The sequence below is a fragment of the Rhagoletis pomonella genome, unplaced genomic scaffold (assembly GCF_013731165.1).
Source record: "Rhagoletis pomonella isolate Grant_MI unplaced genomic scaffold, Rhpom_1.0 Rhpom_scaffold_00007, whole genome shotgun sequence".
NCBI classification, from domain to species: Eukaryota; Metazoa; Arthropoda; class Insecta; order Diptera; family Tephritidae; genus Rhagoletis; species Rhagoletis pomonella.
The window spans coordinates 67,171,363-67,184,082 of NW_023458561.1; the positions used below are offsets into that span (position 1 = coordinate 67,171,363).

The 12,720-nt window shown below is 36.6% G+C and overlaps 1 protein-coding gene across 5 annotated transcripts in view; it reads left to right on the plus strand.

Moving 5' to 3' along the window:
• The first annotated feature begins 421 nt into the window (after nt 1-421).
• LOC118743373 (gamma-1-syntrophin-like) overlaps nt 422-12,720 on the plus strand; it is a 182,032-nt gene continuing 169,733 nt past the window's right edge. For 3 of the 5 annotated variants that reach the window (XM_036475998.1, XM_036476003.1, XM_036476002.1), the window contains exon 1: nt 623-1,655. The gene's annotated coding sequence lies outside the window, so the exon portion shown is untranslated. The other 2 variants (XM_036475999.1, XM_036476000.1) reach the window with 2 other exon arrangements.

Consider the following 12,720-nt stretch of genomic DNA (forward strand, 5'->3'; position numbering starts at 1 on the left):
TATCCCAAAAATGTTATAAAAATTATGATTAATAAGCTCAAAATTTTGATGACAGTTTTTGGAATTTTTCTAAATAATGTATAAGGTTTGAAACTTTGATATTTTTGTAAAAGAATAAAAAAAAATTACTTGAAAAACATTGAAAATTTTTTAGAAAAATCACTATGTACTCACTTTTCCTGGGCAGTGTATGCACAAAATTAAATTCGCGTATTAATTTAAATTAAATTACGTAATAATAATACGTAAATCTTCGTATTTTCATACTGAATTTTGCACACATTTTTTTACTCTACACATTTTGTGTCTAAAGATTTTCAAATTTTCTTTTCTCGACAGCACCATTCTGGCAACGCCATGCGCTCTTCGCTCACAGATGGTTGCTGTGTTTGCCCAACTGTTCGGCCCCAGCAAACATGTCGTGAATTGCGCGAGAGAATGTTGTGCCAGGACCAGCAGCGCTTGAAAATATTTTATTATTGCGGTAGAGTGCCTACAAAAAAAGAAAAATTTATGAAAGAGTTCTAAGTAAAAAAAAATATTTGCCAAGTGTGTGCGGAAAGTAAAAATACATACTCAAATGTGAAAAAACAAGAAAAATGTATAATATTCGAGGTAAAACGAATAAATTGCATTTAATTAGTAAGGGCATGAAGAGCTTAAAGTAATACCGTTACGACAAGGAATCGCTTACAATGTGACCCAATTTGCAGTGTGTACGTGTGTGGCTAAGGAAAAAGAAAATAACAGTGGAGGTGGAAGTAGTAGTGAATTGAAGGAAATTACGTTTTGCTTTAAGTGAAAATTGATTGCGTCCACTAAAATACACACATACATATATTGAATTATTCTTAACACCAAAAAATTCAAGGCCTACTACGCCTTTCATAATAAATGGTGTGAAAAGCGCAAAAACCCGAAAAGTGCCATCGAAAAATTCTAAGCAGGATTTGTGGGGGAGTTGTGCTTGCCTGGCGGTGGTAGCTGAAATTAAAGGACTTTAACAACAAAAGCTTTTGAAGTATTCCACACAGTCAGCAGAGTGCGCCGTTCATAAATATTTTTGGTTTTTTATTTCGGGACAGCCCAATGTCTTAGATATGTACGTAGCATGCGAGTGCGCCTAGAAGCAAACTACAGCAGGCGATATCAAAATAACAATCTACATACATACATATTCATTTATGCATGTATGTATGTGTGTGTGCAAATATTTTGCAAAATCGTATACGTATCCGCTAAATGCTCTCGCCACGATTATTTCTTCGCTGTGCTTCTTTGCTCACATGATTTTTGCATTTTGACACATTTTAGCGAAGCTAGAAAATTTTCCAAAGCAAAATATGAAAATGTTTTAAAACAGTTTACTCCGCTCCCTTTTTGACAGCTGATTTTACATGTGCAACAACAAAAAAAGTTTCACAACGAAACAGCACCAAAAAGTATGAACCAAAGTGAGAGAGTAAGTGGTGGGTGCTGAGCGTAAGCGTCAAAAATAGAAGTAGCCGTGAGCGCCAACAAAGTAATCGGAGAGTCCTTCGAGTGGGCTGTGCCACTGACAGCTACCAGAATAACAAAAATAATAACAACAACAACAACAACAACAACAACAAGCGGCTATATTACTTCACGTCCTTCATTCATTTACGACAGTGGTAAGTAGAAATAAAACTTGAATTCTTCATTTCATCCTTGCTTCATGTCTGCATGTCTAAATATTTGTGTGTCTCATAAGGTATGCGCGTGAAATATCGCACATTTTCTTAATCCATAATGCAAAGAATGCAAAATATTCATTTGCACACAAAACTTTTATTTGCGAAGACAAAAGCGTCATTATGAAATCGCTTTCTTTTCCACTTTATGTTCGGGGTTTTTTAGTATCTTTAAAAAAAGAAGAATCAATTAGTATTTATTGATTAAATGGAATTGATATCTGCAATAATCCGGTTAGTTTTGTTTTTATTACAAAACGATTACATTTTAAAGGGAAGGGCCTAGAATGAAATTATCTAGAGAAAAATATTTATAAATCTTGGCAGTGGCTTAACAGTTAGCATGATGGCCTTGCACATCGAAGGACGAGGGTTTGGTTCCCGGTGAAGTCTAGAGAGAAGCTTAATGAGGATGACCGAAGTGGCAAATACAAATACGTATGTAAAAATGAAATTATGGCATTCAGCTCAATAGCATTTTTGACAAGAAACCGGTGAAATGTCCATGGGGAGATTTAATGTTTGAGATAAAATTAGCAGGGCTATCATAAACAAGAAGCAGATCCGCAAATACAGCACCTATGCGTAATATATGCACTTAGAAAAGGTGCTGGAGGGGAATAAGTCCTGAATATTTTTGTTAACATTAGCAGCATCTCACGCCGATCGTTCATTGAAGTTTAAAAAGCACATTTCCCACGCTATTGATTAAGAGTCTGCTCCACCATCGCACTGACGCTGATTATAGGTCTGATCAAGGACGTATAAATCCAAGTCCTGGTTACCACGAAGTACCTGTGTACAATCAACAACGTAACGAATAACAGTTTAAAGGTAATAAAATACTAGGATATGCAAGCAAGCCTTTGGGTAAACGCAGTTAAAACGGACACTGTATTTTTCACAAGAAAGTATAGGGGCCCTGCAGCGCCCTGCCTTGAACCCCCGTAAACTTAGGAACACCAAACTAAGTCTCGAGGACTAGAGAAAATACCTTGAATGGGATCTTGAACAGCAAACGCACATTAATTAATTAATTCGTTATATTTACGCGCTATATGCATGCTGGGTAAATCACGTTCGCTGATGCGTTGATGGTGTACAGCAGTAATTCGACCAATATTATTTTCAGGGCCCTGGTGTTGTAAACAGGATCGAGGAAATCGTCATTTTTTAAGCCATTGAAGAGTTACAACGCATTTCTGCCCTATGCTTAAGGCAGCGCTGAGAAAAACTTCAATGGCTTCCTTAGACATAATACTGACATTTATAGTAAAGATTGGTAAAGAGGGTTCTAGACTATAATCGAAGAAAAAAGGGTTTGTAGAAAGGAATTGTAAACGGAAAGAGGCCTTCAAGATTCTACTCAAATACAGGCGGCTGCATATCTATGCGTGTAAGGACATCGAAGAAACCGAAAAAGCGGATGAGATTGCCAAAAATGTTGTTTACTTAAAGAACAGCATTGAGTGACATGAAAAGCTTCGCAAAAAGCCACAGAATGGCATCGAAAAGGCTTGAAAAGACTAGACAAGTTGAGAAGTGTTGTCTGCAATGCTGCGATGGTCATGTGCAAGGCAAACATTTGCACTCAAGTGACAGTCCATACCCAGAATGCGCGCGCAGCTCGATTGTAGGACCACTATGAACAGCAGAGTTGAATAAATCACGCAGGTCCTCAACAACTAATTACGCGAAAGTGATTGCATAATCGCAGCGTAGTACTTCCTGTTGCAGTTATGTTGAAAATTTCGTTCTTGAGCTTGAAATATTACCCTAACGGATAAAAAATATACCGTGTTCCTCTTTTTTATAGGCAATTGTTTTGACTTCAATAGCGAGAATTATTTATTAGTCTATACGAGATTTGTATAAAAATATATGTGTATATTACCTCTTCCCATTTATTCGATTCTATTTGCTTTGCATTAACCCTTAACCCAATATTAATCTCCGCCAAGTCATGGAAATTGAGCAAAAAATTTATGAAATAAAAATAAACCCTCTCCAATTTGCTATGCTCATTTAATTTGCGGAAGACCACCTTCTCATCACGCCGGTCACACACTATTCCTAGGATAGAGCCATAAGCCAGTTTCGTCCTAACAAATTACTTTCGACAGTGAGTGTCCATAAAGTGTCTGCAAATCTTGCCACCCGCCATCCACTCATGAGTAAGTACAGTACTTCCCGGATATAAGAACCAGAGAAAATGCATGAGTATCCCACTTATAAACGCTGACTATGCTCATTTTCAAATCATGAAACAAACGAACGGCTACTTTTATTAAGAAATAAATTTTCATTTAAAACAAAGTGAGATTTCATTTATTTAAAATAAATATGTATATTGTTTTCTTATTTTTATTTTTTGACCTAATAACAATAGTGCATACTCATAGCCAAAATATAGTCAACTCTGAAATTAGTTGCGGATTTTTTAATATAATTTTCAATGGGATATCTGTCAAAAAAAAAAAGCTGTAACTAACTTTAGAGTAAGCCGCCGTGGTGTAGTGGTAAGCAATGCCGCTTCCACTACGCAAGACCTGGGTTCCAGACCTGGTCAAAACAACATCAAGGCGCGCGCCACAAATCGAAGGAGAAGCACGGCCAAACACTAACATATGTGTAAGCGTAAATTTATTACTATTATTATTCACTTTAGAGTCGACTTTATTTTGACCATGATTATTCCCCAATAATATTTATTGTGAAAAAATTTTATTGAGCTTTTAATGAAAACCAGTAAACTCGCTGAAGAAGTCTCATGAGGAGATGTGGTTATCTCTGAGATGGTCAATAAAATGTTTCAAAATAAATTTAATATGTTCATTTATGTATTATGTAGGTGCAACAAAATTCAAATGAATTCTGGTTCATTGATTAGGTTCTACATACTTATATTAGTAGTATTGACGTATAACATCGATTAAGAGTGAATAGTAAAGTGGTTTCTACAGTGCTCAGAGATTTAATGAGCGACCAAAAACTGTACAAATTAAGAGGAAGATGACACATTTTTCGGTGCTGGTATGCGGGAAATGCTAATAAGCGGGGTTGGTTATAAGCGAGCAATACTGTATTACTCAACTGGCGCCCACGCTTGCTTTTCTACTCAGTTAAACACATTTATATCAGTGTGTTCTTTATTTGCTTGTCACACAGCACGTTTTGGCCCAAACAATGAGCATTTCACTGATTTCGATGTGTCTGGCACATCGATGTTAGTTAGAGTCACACAAGCGTGTATTTGTGTGCTGTATGCGCATTTGACTGAGTCTATTTATGTCCTATGTATCGTTTTTACATTAATCGCAGCTAAGACCGTTTTGATGTTCAGATGTCATTATCCTATGCGCAAATCACTGCGAGTGTCAAGGACCTTTCCAATGCTAACAAAAGTGTAACTAAAGTGCTGGAAAAGTGTATCGCAAGGGTATCAATGTCGAAATGATTGAGTGAATTTAGCCGGTCGTTGTGTATGTAAATTGTTTTCAACGTATTGGAAATATGATATTTTAAAATGGGTATGTATGTATGTATGTATGTATTGTGGAAATTATCTCCATTTGATAATCTATGTGTATAGTATATACTTAATGGATTTCGGATAGATGCCACTTTATAAACAATAATACATATATACAAGTTGTGCACTACCAGGTGGACGAGTTAGGAAGAGCCTTTTTCGCCTTTTTGCATATTTTAAGACACACTGTTTTCTGTTATATACAAAAAAGATGTATAGCCGAATCATTGCGCGAATATCTTATACCAATTTTTTCTATATGACTATCGAATTACTCTGTATACGATCTTTTGGCGAACCTACCTCTTTGCACGGCGGTATTCGCAGGCCCCTCGAATGGAACAGACGTTAAGAGGACTTGAAGCGTATCTTCTGTCTATGAGACTCCATAAATTTGTTTCATAATTTGTAGATAAGGAGACAGCGAAGGAGCTTGACTGATTGACGGTGCTGATGGTGAAGCCACGAGGAAGTTGATTCGTATATACCCTTTGACGTAGATGTGCTCGTGTGGGCCGAAGGCATTAAATTCGCCAAGCAAAAGTTAGAATCTTGGCGGTACAACGCTCATATACTACTTGATGGCGTTCCCTGCTCTTTGGTCTCATCGTTCATTTACTCAGTGGGGATGTACGCGCAAATTAGCCGGGTCCGAACGTTCCAGGTCAATAAGAGTAAATCTTTGTTCTTAGTCTTTTTACGTGACCGCCTAAAAGTGCATCGTACAACTCTTTGCTGGGCGAAGGCAGACACAGGCTTGAAGCTGCACTTACTGTTGAGCAGATGCTGCTGACTTCAGTGAGTGTCAAAACGGAAGAAGTTGGGGTGAGCCCACCGAAGACCACATTTCTTTCTGCCGCCACCTAAGGCTCCATCTCGTCGCGCATATGGGTTACTCGCGTTATCTAGATGAATAATCCGAAGTCGAAACATTTGTGAATAACGACTAAGAGATGAGGCTTGGACACAAAATTACAAAAAGTAAGTACGAGCGAATTTGAGCGAAGTAGGCTTGTTGAAAATACCTCCTCCATACGTAACGCCAATTATGTATAATAAATATTCATAACTACCTACCTTCAACTCCTATTCTGAATACTTTAACTAATAAATCTCAGCCGAACGCATAAAACCATAAAATTGTACCAGAACGGAATGATAGATAATACATTTCCCATCCACATCCTTCCCTTACTGCATTCGTCCATTTTATTTTGTTGTCTGGCATAGATAGTTTTCGTGCGAAATTTTCATCCTCATACATACCTACACGCCTTACGGTATTGAATTCGCCAGAAACGGCGGCATGGTCAACATATTTATTGCGAAGCTATGGGATGATTGCAGCGACAATCAAATAATTCAAGCGCCTGAACATATTTACATACTTACTTACATACTTACATAAAGAGAATCAAGTGAATAGCGTTTAATGCCCGGAAGGACACCCCAGCTTCAACAAAGCTGAGTGTGAAATGTGTGCGCTATGTCCACCCGGCCCCCTACTGTGAATGAGTTCAGCCTTGTCGACAACAAAAAATTCGACTTGTAGGTATCTACATACAAAACCAATGCACCAGCAGGGACTCACGCTAGTTTCTGGTAACACTAATACGTTTATTTAGTTGACTGGTTGGGTCTCGCCATGGCTGTGGCACAACTCAGCACAACACGCTGTTGTGGCACGGCAGGATGCTGGGTCCTGCGTCTGCGCTCGGTTTGTGTTTAATTAAAGTTTATAATGTCGGCATGCCGTTGTGTTCCACACATTCTGTTAGTACACCCAAGGCGCCGCGGCCGCGATAACATCTGTGATAATAAAGAGATATTAGTTTAGGTGTGTGTGTGTGAGTGTGTATAGATTGCCAGACAAACAAACTGTTACCGTATGCACCGTAATACATAATTTTGGCAGCAGGACGAGGAGCTCTACGTATAAAGGTGTAGGATATGTATGTATGTACATAGTTGTTGATGCTTCACGCGCGATTTCTATGCAAAAGGTTTTATAAGCGCTAACCAAAGCTGCTGGCACCGTCACACACAATAGCTACGGTGACCATCCGTCCTGTATTTTACGGGACAGTCCAGTTTTTTGACCCATTGTCTTGGTGATTTATTTATTTTGTATGGGCGCCAAATGTTCTGTATTTCTTTTAATGTCCTGTGTTGGTCATTAAAATGGCATGCCTACGAACGAGTTTTAAGTGATGTTGGTATGTGATCGTAATTTTCTCCATAAACAGTTATAATTTTCTAATCTGCAAATACAGTGAACAAAATAGAAATTAGGACTCGACATTTTAGTAAGTTCTGACTATTTTTCCTTAGTTTATTTAATGTTTACTATTTATTTTATGAAATTAGACCTCTGTTCCTAACAAAAACCATATAATACCAAATTTCCAACTTCGTGCAAAAAACCATAAAAATTAATTCTGCAATGTTTCACCAGAATTTCAAACTTTTCAACTAGAATCTTTAGAAAAAAATTTAGTTTGCAATTTCGTAACTCATTAAAATTGAGTATAATAAAGTACGAGTGGAAAGTGCTGCTCATTTGCTTCCCTTTCAAAAAAATTGTCGAACATTCCTACTTTGTATGAACAAAATGCAAAAAAAAATCCAAAAATTAATGGTAAGCCTTAGCGACTTGAAATTGCACTTTGCTATTCTAAAATATAACGATTTTTTACGGGGTAGAAATCTCGAGAAAATTGTCCTAAAAATGTGTGATGTTATTAAGGGCTAATACGTCTAGGATCTTTGAAGAAGGCTTTAAAATCTGTAAGGTGTTGTGGAAAAAATTTTCAAAATTATTTTTTGTGCCGTATTCGGCACTCATAAATGTGGTCACCGTAACTATAGCCGACAGCGTGCAGCCTTGTTTACACACCCATGCATGCACATAACGGAAGCCTATTTTGAGCCGCAGCCCACATTCAATCATCTGGTATACGCAGTGAATGCATGAACGAGTAACGAACTGAATGTGCGAATAACTGAATGAGCGGATCAGCGATTTAGCGGACAAGCAAACTGAGGAATTACTGAACAGTGTCAAGTTTTGCCCATAATGGGGGAAGAGTTTAAAAAATAATTCCCGGAACATGTGCTAGCGTATTCCATGCAAAGGACCCATAAACTAAATTTGCAGGGAATGGAGGATGTGGAATCCATTCTGTTTGAATAAAGGTTAGCTTTAGTTAGCCCGGCTGGCTCTGCGTCATTCACAGACGGTTTAGTCCTACGCCTACGGTGCCATATTAAATTCGAGCCTTAAGTGGGCTTACATACAAAGAATTTTCCAATAAGGGCAGCTATTTAGATGTTGAAATGGAATGGAATAAAACAAGCTATTTATGAGGTATCAACGAAAATCTATTTTTATTGAAAACATTGTTTAAATGAACGCAACGACTTCTTATGGGGGTAGCGATCCTAGTAGTCCAATTTTTAATCACTTTTTAACTATGGCTAAGGTTATGTTGGCTCCAAGGGCATCGGTAGATTTCAGCTTATTGCTATACACCTGCGACTATAGAAAATCCTAAAAGAAAAATCCTAGCACGATCTTTGTGGCAATTCAATGGTTCAAATGGTTCAATGGTTCAAAAATGCGTCTGCTGCGAGACGCCATGGAAATTTTCCATATGACTGAGAAAAAAATTATAGATGAGACTTCATTTAGAATGTAAGGAGCCGTTTGGACAACAATTTGGTTAACTCCTCTAATTTTCCAAACTGAGTAGGAACCAGTTATTTCAGCCGAGTTATTGATAGCACCGGATATAAGCGTCCGATGTGTTCCAACAAAGCTAGTAGACAGGCTGCCTATTTCTTAACTAACCGCTCCACAAAGCCTTTTTCAGACTCACTGAAGTCCACATCTGCGGCTTTCCTCACCGCCAACACGTCTGCTCTTTAAGCTTCCTCGAAATTAAAGGTGAAATGGCCGGCTATCATGTTTTTGCGCTTTTTCTACGATTTTATTTAGTCTGGTACTGTCCCTCAAAATTAAGACGTACATAAATCCACTTCGAAATAGCTAAAAGCAACATACTTGACAGCATTTTCGTTCAAATAGCCATGCATTTATTATGAAAATATTTACATATTTATTAGATTTATCTTGTTTATTAACCATCTAAATTTAATAACCTTTTTATCAGCTGCGAACCTCTACCCCGACCACTACATAAACCTTTGCCTGAAATAAACGAACCTCAAATAGCTAATTCCTGCATTCATGCCTTCCCACGAGTACGGTACGGGACCACATACATTGCACTCTTACACACGCATACATATGTATGTACATAGGTACTATTGGAATGCAAATATTGTCCACAAGTTGTTTGGAATTTTTCTATTTCATTTGTATTCACGTCTACGTTGTACACTTCATTGTTTGCAGCTTCATGAAAAATCCAACCATTTTGCGTTTGGTATTTGCTCCAGCGAGAATGGTTAGAAAAAAGTGCAACTATTGCGAATAGCACTGCTTGGGCAGCAAGCGGCAGCGTTTCCACTCTGTGCAAAAGGGAATTTTTCAATACAGACCCACAGCTGTTGCCTACAAAAACCACAACAGCAATAGAGACTTCTCCCCCAGCCCTCGCAGTTAGGTACTTTGTTCGGTTTTGTGAGAGGGAGAAGTACTGCAGGGTGGAGGGTATGCGAAGTGATGACACGACTATTAATTCCTGCTGGAATAAAGAATAGCACGTATACTTCCATTCTTATGTACATACATATGTATGTAGTTGTGTATGCCAATAGCACTGTTTCATGTTTAGTAACAACCAATGCAATAAGCAAGCGTGATTTATCGCTGCGAGATGAAGTTGAAATTTACGCGTCCAATCTCTGGTCGATTGACTACCGGTCTCTAGTGCTACTGATGGCGATAATGAACAGTCTCTGAAGGACTATTTTTCATCTGTGTAGAGCGTGAAAGAAATGCGTACAGCAGCGATTGAGAAGATTTAAACAGATTTTGAATGAGCTTAGAAATACGTACATACATACATTCATATGCATTTAATAGGTTCAGCCAAAAAATTTGCTTTGAATCGTTAATTGTAGATCTATTACCCAAACTGGTAGTAGTTTCTTTGCAAATAACTCGAAATTTGTGGAGCCTCTATCAAGAAATCAATGTATCAATTGATTGGGTCTGATGATCCCAGCAATGGTTTACGAATTTTCTACAGAAAAAGTATCGCAAACAGCAAATATTTGTGATCCAACTTTCATGGAACGGATCGTAATTGGAAACGAGGCGTTGAACCCGAACCCAACCCAATGGCTAGGGCATTTATTTATACATATGAAGGTAATATGTATGTATGTGTACATTATAATACCTCTACTCTCGCTCACTCATTAAACTATATCCAGTATTTATATATAAATACGAATACTTCTTAATACATATGTACATATAAAAATTATATTTGAGTTCATACTTACACGCGCCATAACCAAAGAAGCAACCAAAAGGTTACAATTGGGCAATAATAAATAAATGTAACGATTAATATATGGCAAATTTAAACAGATGGAGATAGTGTGATGTATGTATATACATCCGTGCAAGCATATGTATGTATATAAACATATATACAGTCAGCGTCAGAAATATGAATATCCTGTTATTTTGACGATTTTATTTCTTTATATTTTCCATGCCAAATTTTTCTTAATTTTTTTATAAAAATATAGTTCCTTCGACAGCAAAAACCAGCGAAATCAATTTTTTTATTTCATATAGAACTCGGGGACAATTCAAAAAACACCAAATAATTTTTATCAAAATCTTCAACTTTTCAATTCAATATCTTAAAAATTTTAGAACTTCTTTTCTCAAGAATTTGGCGCATTTTCTACCATACATCACAAAAACAAAATTTATTTTTACACGGAAGGAAGAACCTCAACAAAAAAATTCTCAAAAACCTACGCTAATTTTAGAGACTTGAAATTTGCACCTTATTATATATACTAGAATTTAATGGGCTACAAAACTGTATATGTACTTAAAATTTTTCTAAGAAATCAAATGGAAAAGTATTGGTATTTTTTGAATTTTCCAGAGTTTTACATGAAATTAAAAAAATTTATTCTGCTTATAAGAAAAATTTGGCATAGAAAATATGTTTAAATAAAAAAAATCGTCAAAATATCGGGGTGTTCATATTTTTGACGCTAACTGTATATCTACATGTACCCGGATACAATTAGTATCATCACCGCCGACCAATGCCACAGGCGGGGCTGCCAACTTGGCTCAAACCGTGCCATTTTTGGCCCTATTTTACTACTACATAATGCCACTTAATTTTTCAATTTGCCACAAAGTGCCAAAATGTCACTTTTCAAAAATAAAAATATTTCAATACATTTTTGTGAAATACTTTACTTTTACATTTTTCTCCCAACTAAAATTTTCTAATTTCGGTAGTGCATACAACTGGTTTATCTTATTTTGGCATTGCATTTTTCTTTTAGGAATGTGTTTCGAATTTTTATGCTAAATGGAAATAATTAAAAAGAATAGCACCTTTCTTGGAACTTTTGTTTTTCTATTTGGTACTTCTTTATCCTAAATTTGGCACTTCATTGCTAAGGATAGTTGGCAGCCCTGGCCACAAGTATCTGTTGTCCTTTTGATTTTACTGTTAATTTACCTGCAGCAGAGTTTTACAAATTAAGATGAGCATGTACAGATATACATATGTATATGTACATATATAGTTGCAGGTTTGTGTAACAAAAGCATACCCTCACAGAAAGTTCTGTAGTGCCAAAATGGTAAACTTTTTGTGTATAGTCAGCGCAGCTACAACTGTTTGAAGATTCAATAATAGTTTAGTTTCTCAATTTTTATGAAAAAAACTGGTGAAGCTGTGAAAAAGCAAACTGCTCTCAGAGAAATAGAAAAAACCACACTTTTTGGATAAAAATTAGTAATTCTGTCAATTACATCGTAGACGCCATTTCTTGTTTACATACATAGCCGTTTTCTATCATTTGGCAATTTGCTAATTTATATGCAAATATTCAGGCAAATAAACAAAAATATTTACAAAACTTAATTTTTTTCAGTATGATTTATATAATAAACTGAAAATGCAAATGTGCTTTACTTTTTGTTTACTCAACTCTCAATTTGCTTTGGCAACACAGAACAGCTGACACTTTATCAGATTTTACCAGTCAAAATTCTTCGCCTAAAATCTTGCAACCTCTGCATTTACTCTCTTATTAACGAGAACACTTTCTGCTAATTGTGACAAAAACTTGCAATTTCTGGCGATTTGAGAAACGAAACTAATATCTATATATTAATACGCTAACGAAATCCCATACAAATCTATTCCTCCCTACTGCTCCTATGTTTCTCAACCAATTTGAATGATTGTTCTTTTGTTCGAAAGGTATTTCAAAGGGGAGGTGCGCATTTTGTTT